Source organism: Mesocricetus auratus, unplaced genomic scaffold, assembly GCF_017639785.1.
Source record: "Mesocricetus auratus isolate SY011 unplaced genomic scaffold, BCM_Maur_2.0 Super-Scaffold_100010, whole genome shotgun sequence".
NCBI lineage: Eukaryota > Metazoa > Chordata > Mammalia > Rodentia > Cricetidae > Mesocricetus > Mesocricetus auratus.
In genome coordinates, this window is record NW_024429194.1 from 86,568,688 (window position 1) to 86,575,193 (window position 6,506).

Below are 6,506 nucleotides of genomic sequence, written 5' to 3' on the forward strand. Positions count from 1 at the left end.
CAGACAGACAGACAGCAGGGGGCAGGCGGGCAGACAGACAGGCAGGCAGCAGGGGGCAGGCAGGCAGACAGACAGGCAGACAGACAGACAGGAAGACAGGCAGGCAGGCAGACAGACAGACAGGCAGACAGGAAGACAGGCAGGCAGACAGACAGGCAGACAGGCAGGCAGGCAGGCAGGAAGACAGACAGACAGGCAGGCAGGCAGACAGACAGACAGACAGGCAGGCAGGCAGACAGACAGGCACTGAAGCAGTAACTGAATGCTTACACCTTATCTAGGGAAGGAAGACAGCAAGACTGGGTCTAGAGTGAGATTTTGAAATCTTAGAGCCCCCCCCCGTGACACACCTCCTCCAGCAAGACCACACCTCCTAATCCTTCCCAATCCACCAGCTCAGGACCAGTCATTCAAATGGGGCCTTCTCATTCAAACCACCACAGGGATCATGGAGTCTACTGCCCCCTGAAGCCCTGAACCTCCTAACTGAATGCTTTGTTTTATAAGTTTCCTTGGTCATGGTGTCTTTCCACAGCAATAGAATAGTAACTAAGGCAGTCAGGGAGGACAGGGGCCATAAGGGACTCAAGTTCCTTTCTTCTCATTTCAGGGCACCATCTATCTCCTGGGTACTCATGGCAGGGTCCCTAGAGTCTTACCTGAGCTAGCCTCGAGCTGCTGGGCTCAAATAATGCCCCTGCCTCAGCCTCCAAAGCATCCATAGCCATAGGTGCGCACTGAAGTATTTTTATTGTCACTAGACTGCTGTCTCAAAGGCAGGCCCAGTTCGCAAACTGCTTTGGAAGTGTCTGGTAGAGTCACCATTGGCAAGCCTTCTTCTGTCCTTTCTCGTTGTTGCTGGGGTTTTGGAGTTTTGCCTGTTTGTGTATTGATTACCATATTAGAGATTCAGCTGGACCCTTCACACGTCAGGGAGCCTCACAGCTACAGCCTTCTTTTTTGAGCTTTAATTTTGCTAAGATAAGGTCTTTGTCTTTTTAACACAAGCAGACCCTGGGTTACAATCCTCCTGCCTCAGTCTCCCCATGCTTCCAGACCTGTGCCCTCCGTCCTTGCCTTGACCTTTGTTTAGGTTCCAAGCTCAGTGTCCCCATTCTAAGGGCTCGGGGTCATGGGATCAAAAGATCTTTAGGCAAAAGCATGGGGCCAGATGGGTGTTCACGGTGCCATGTGGTGAGGGAAGCTTTCCAAGCCCTGTGGACAAACTCTCAGGGGAGAGGCGGGTGGAGAAACGGGTCACACATTTTCTGAACCCTGCAAAAGTTTCAAAATAAAAGCCTCCAAAAGGCAATAGGCTAGAGATGGAGGTGACCAGCACTGGGTCAGGGTGGGGCATAGGAACATGGACAGGGAGGAGGCTGAAGTCTGGAATGAGAAGGAACTTTCTGGCTGGTTAAAAGTACTCTCACCTCTGGGTGACATTCTGACACAGACTTCTCCCAGTCCCCAAGGATCCTCTCCAGCATTTCGATGGTTAATGTCTGGCAAGTCAGCAGGCCCCTGGACACCACTTGCTGATCACACAGTTGGGCTTAAGGGTTCTGGATGTGACTCGTAGAAAGAGCTGTGGCATTAGCAAACAGGGACACTAGTGTGGCTCAGAGCATTCCCTTCTGTACCTGGGGGCACTGATGCACGCCTGACCAAGCTCTACAGAGCCTGGTGTGTGCCTCACACTGAGGCAGGTAGGCCCCGGGTCGGTGGTGGGTCAAACAGGCTGTTGGCACAGCTCAAAGTCGGGGCCTACAGATGTTGTGCAGCCTTGAAAATAAAAACAGGAGAGGAGAAACAAGGGAGGAGAGGGCACCAGGTTACTTTGAGCAGGTTCCGGAAGGCCTTCTAAAGTCACACGGGGGAGTCCGAGCTTTATATGGGAGGCCAAGAGAAGCAGGGGCTGTGGCATTTGTGTAATGCTAAGCCCTTGTGGTCTTGTTTCCATGTTGTAAAAGTGGAAGAGGGTAGTGAAAGACGGGAGACAGCTCAGTAGGTAAAGCGTGTGCTGCATAACCTGAGGACCTGGGTTCAGGACCCCAACACCCGTGTAAAAGCCAGGTGTGGTTGTACTGGGCAGGGGGCAGAGACAGGTAGATCCCCTGGGGGCCTCACTGGCCAGCCTCTATTGGCAAAGAGGGGAAAAAAAACAGAACAAACAAAACAAAACCACATAAAACAAAAAATGAAGTGAAAACTAAAAACCATGAAAAAGAAAATGTATGGGGGTGTAATTTGAACTTCAGGGCAATTGAACAAAATAAATGAATTCAAATGAAATAGAAAAGCCTTGAGGTGCCTAGTAATATGACGTTATCACTTTGTCAGTCTGTGATGAATTTGTGTCTCCTGAGGCATCCCAGGACATCCTGGGCCTCTGAGCGCAGGGACTTCAGGACCGTCACACCATGTCTGGGTTTTCCCTGTTTCAAAAGAGGATGCCTGACATGGGGCATTGTGGGAGTGATGTAGTCTTTCACTGGCGGAAACTGGAGGTATTCAGTTTATTCGTGGGTGTGGAGGCACACACTTGCCACCCTGGGGCTCGGGAGGACCCGGAGGTCAGGGTCGTTCTCAGCTATATGGCGAGCTCAAGCAGCATAAGTCACACAGTAAGACCCTGTCCCAAAATAAGAAAAAGAAAGAAAAAAAGGAAGATATTCTTAGGGCAAGCATAGACAAGTGTCGTTAGGTCAAAGGGCACACACATTCTAATTAGACACAAGTGACCAAATTTTGCCCCTTAAGGGATGGCCTCTCCTTCTCACTATCTCTTTCCGTCGCCACTTAAAAAATTTTTTTAAATCTGACAAGTTCAGGTCCTGACTTGGTTTTTGCGCTTCTTTGGAAGGAGATGAGGCTGAGCAGAGTCTAAAGCATTCTCTGCCTGGTCCTCTCTCCTGCCACCTTCCCGTCTGTGGCCTGGGGCCCTTTCCTGCCTTCTTTTGGCCAAATCGCCTGTCTCCACCTCTGTGAGCTCGGTGTGAAGCTGGTTAGTTCTCCACAACACTCGGTGAAGGCGTGTTATTTCCACCCACTTCAATGCCTGTGGCAGCCACCCCTATTTCTCCCCCCTGCAGAACTTCCTCATTTTCCCACAGCAGCTGGCCCTCTGATGTATTTCTGGTTTCTAGGCAGCCTGGTGGCGGAGGACTCCTGGTCAGCAGGTTAGAGGCAGGTGCTGGCTCAGTCACTGACTGTGTCCAGCACCCTGCGCCACCACATGCTAACCCTCGGGAGACTCAGCAAACCTGCTCTTTGGCCTGCCGACTGGACCGAGAGGGATACTGCCTCACCTTTCACGGCCAACCCCGGGGTGCTCCCTGGACACCCCGTTCCTTTTAAGGAGTTACGCATCTTATACGTTCCCTAATCCCCCGACTAAATTTACCAGCTGTCTCTTGCAGCCAAGACATTGGCTAAATTAAACTCCACAGCGGTGGACACGGTGTATCAGATGCGGCTCTGTGAGCCGTGGTGGGGGCAGCCACCCCCCTGCCTGTCCTGAGGCCTGGAGGTCAAAGCCTGTGAGGGGGCCTGTGTTTCCCTCCAAAGCACTATGTCCCACTAGCTACCAAGACATTGTTCCTTTCTTCCTTTTCAAACACAACGTGTTTGCTAATTCTTTCATACAATAAATTTTGATCATATTCGTCCCCACCCCAAGCACTAATTGCTGCTCCCAGATGCACACTGCCACCTCCCACTCCCTCCCAACTTCACACACTCTCTCTCTCTTTCAAATGACTTGTGTGCAGTCAAACAAAATGACTTGTGTGCAGCAGGAGCAAGTCTTGTTTGTGAGGCCCATAAACTCGCGGGTGTGCGGCCATCCACAGTAGCATAGCTAACTGCAAGAAGCCACACTCTTAAACAAAACTGACCCCCACAACACACACGAAAGAAACTTAACTGTCATTAACTCAACGAGGGGTAGGGGCTCAAGATCCCTCACCCCCTCCATGCTGGAGTGTTGACGTGCTTGATCTTGTGTGGGCGGCCACAGCTAGTGTGAGCTCACGCGTGCCGTGGTCCTGTCGTGTCCAGAAGACACCCTTTCAGTCTGGCCCTCCCTGCTTACAATCTTTCTAACTCGGAGTCATGCAGGTCACAATTTCTACCGAGAGACTCCTTTTATCTCAAAGGCTCACCTGTTTAACCAAACCGTTTCTTAACTTGCTTTTCTTAAGATTTATTCATTTTTATTTTGTGGTCATGTGTGAGTGCCTGCATGTCTGTCTGTGTACCAGATGTGTGCCTGGTGCCCAAGGAGACCGGAAGAAGGTGTTGGATCCCCTCAGATTGGAGTCGGTTGAAAGCCACCTGACAAGGGCTGCTGGGAACTGAACCCAGGTCTTCTGCTTCTGAAAGAGCAGCAAGTGTTCTTAACTGTTGAGCCCTTCTTCCAGCTCATGTCCAATAACTCTTCCTGGGTGTCCCCTATTTTCCAGGCAGCTTCCTCGGGGTGCAAGAACACCTGTGACCTCATTTCAGTGACGTACACACTCTGTAGCAGGAGAGCCTTACACAGAGAGAGAGGACAGAGGGAGCTGTAGAGGCCACATTCCATCGATGTGGCTGGAGATGCCTCTCTGGCAAAGTGACTTGTGGGCAGCAGGAGCCATGGGTATCTGGGAAAAGGTTCCGGGTGGAGAAAGTAGTGGGTTATAGGGTCCAAGTGACTTACATAGTGTGTCACAGGCCAGCAGGAACTCCCCCAGCTGCCCTGTGGTGTGAGCCAGCTGGTGCCCCGAGAAGTTGGGATTCTCTTCCACAAACAGTGGGAGATGGGAGGAGGGTGGAGACCTGAGAGATGAGCTACCTCATTTCCATGGTAAGGGACTTCCCTGTGTACTGACCTCAGCAGCAACCGGATGCAGAAGAGTCAGCCATGAACTTGAGGAATGAGAGGGTCAGTGAGGCTGTTCCGGGTTCTGGCTCAGCTCTTGGCAATTGTCTGAGTCAGCAGAGTCACAAGCATGATACTGCTACTATCACCCTTTAGCGGGATGCTCAGAGCACTGCCTGCTCTGGGCCCAATGCCACCTTGCAGTAAGTTCTAACATTTGTCTCTCTCATCTGAAGGGGAGGAGCCCCTCCGCCACATCTAGACACACAGTCTCAGTAAACTCTGCAGCACTCACCGGTGATGCGGTGCTGGGCCACCAGCCCATGCAGATGCCACACTCCAGGTCTGCCCACTCTCCCAGAACTGAACCGAACACCTGTCCCTGCCAGTTAGCCAGTGAATACAGAATAATAAGTACTATCCAAAAAACACCCCCTCCTCCACCAGTCCAAGAAATTAGAGGCACACAGGATGAGAATCAGAAAGTTTGCCTTTGGGTGTAAATTGCTAAAGCTTGGGGTTGGGGACATTTATGATGGTCACACATACCTGTAAATCCACGGTCCAGTGGAAAATAAAAGCTGCCACTGCTTCTGCTTACAGAGCTGCAGATACCTTGCGCTAAACCCAAATGCACTTCCAGAGAGCAGAGCATCCCCGCGCCGCTTGCTCAGCAACTTCATTGTGCTCGTTTCTAGGAAGAGAGGACAAGAGCCTGCAGCAGATAGGTTGCAGGTGCTGAGCTGTGGACTTCTGAACACAGCAAAGGGGGTGAGGGGAGGGGCGGGGAACATCCCCAGGCAGCGGAGCCTGGCTGCTGGGGAACAGACAGCAGGTTAAGCACACAGATGTCCTCTGGTATAAGATATTCTTTCTAATCACACACACACACACACACACACACACACACACACACACACTGCTCAGGAGTACTGGTACAGGAGAGGAGCAGAGTGACAGGTGGCAGCTTTGATGGCAACAAAGAGAAAAGATGACCATCGCTGGGTTCGTCTGTGCCCTTTCCTCTTGTCCTTTGAAAGCTAACTCTCCCACCCCCAATTTCCATCTGATAACTTTGAATGTCTCACACTGTATCTGAACTAGGCTTTTCAGCCAGACATCTGGAGAAACCCAGGGAAGAAAGAAGAAAAATAAAGATGAAGGGACGAAGGGGACCCCTTAAGCACTGCTGAGAAGTACAGCCAACATGGAAAACAGCACTGAGGCCTCTCAAAAACTTAAAACTGCAACTACCATATGAGGAGACCACCCACCAGTGAGAACACGGCAAAGGAAGAAATCAGTGTGTGAGGGGATGTCTGCATTCTCACACCCATGGCTGCATTAACCACGAGTGCCAGGACACAGTCTGTGGACGGCGAAGGACACGTGGTCCAAACACACAGTGGGTGTCAGCCTGTTGGGAGCAGCAAGGAGAGTGGCTACTGGAGTTGGGTGGACTAGCAGGCTGGGAGTGGTCGCTAGGTACGAGGTGACAAAGGAAAGTCCCCTGGTGTGCATCTCACAGCAGGCTGGCTGTGGCCAAACCACTGTGATGTAGCTTTCAAATTAGAAGAGAGGATTTTTAATTTTCATCCCAAAGAGATGAGTGTAGGAGGACAGAGTACTTGCTTTTCTACTGCTG

The 6,506-nt window shown here is 51.3% G+C and overlaps 1 long non-coding RNA gene across 2 annotated transcripts; it reads right to left on the reverse strand.

Annotated features, from left to right (window-relative positions):
* Positions 1–2,502: 2,502 nt before the first annotated feature.
* LOC121142667 lies at positions 2,503–6,294 on the reverse strand. Of its 2 annotated transcripts, XR_005879696.1 has the most exons (4): positions 6,136–6,294; positions 5,411–5,555; positions 5,157–5,243; positions 2,503–2,632 (listed from the first exon to the last, which is right to left on the reverse strand). It is a non-coding gene; the product is annotated as an uncharacterized LOC121142667 (long non-coding RNA). The 2 variants fall into 2 exon arrangements; XR_005879695.1 differs by lacking the exon at positions 5,157–5,243.
* Between the last annotated feature and the right edge of the window lie 212 nt (positions 6,295–6,506).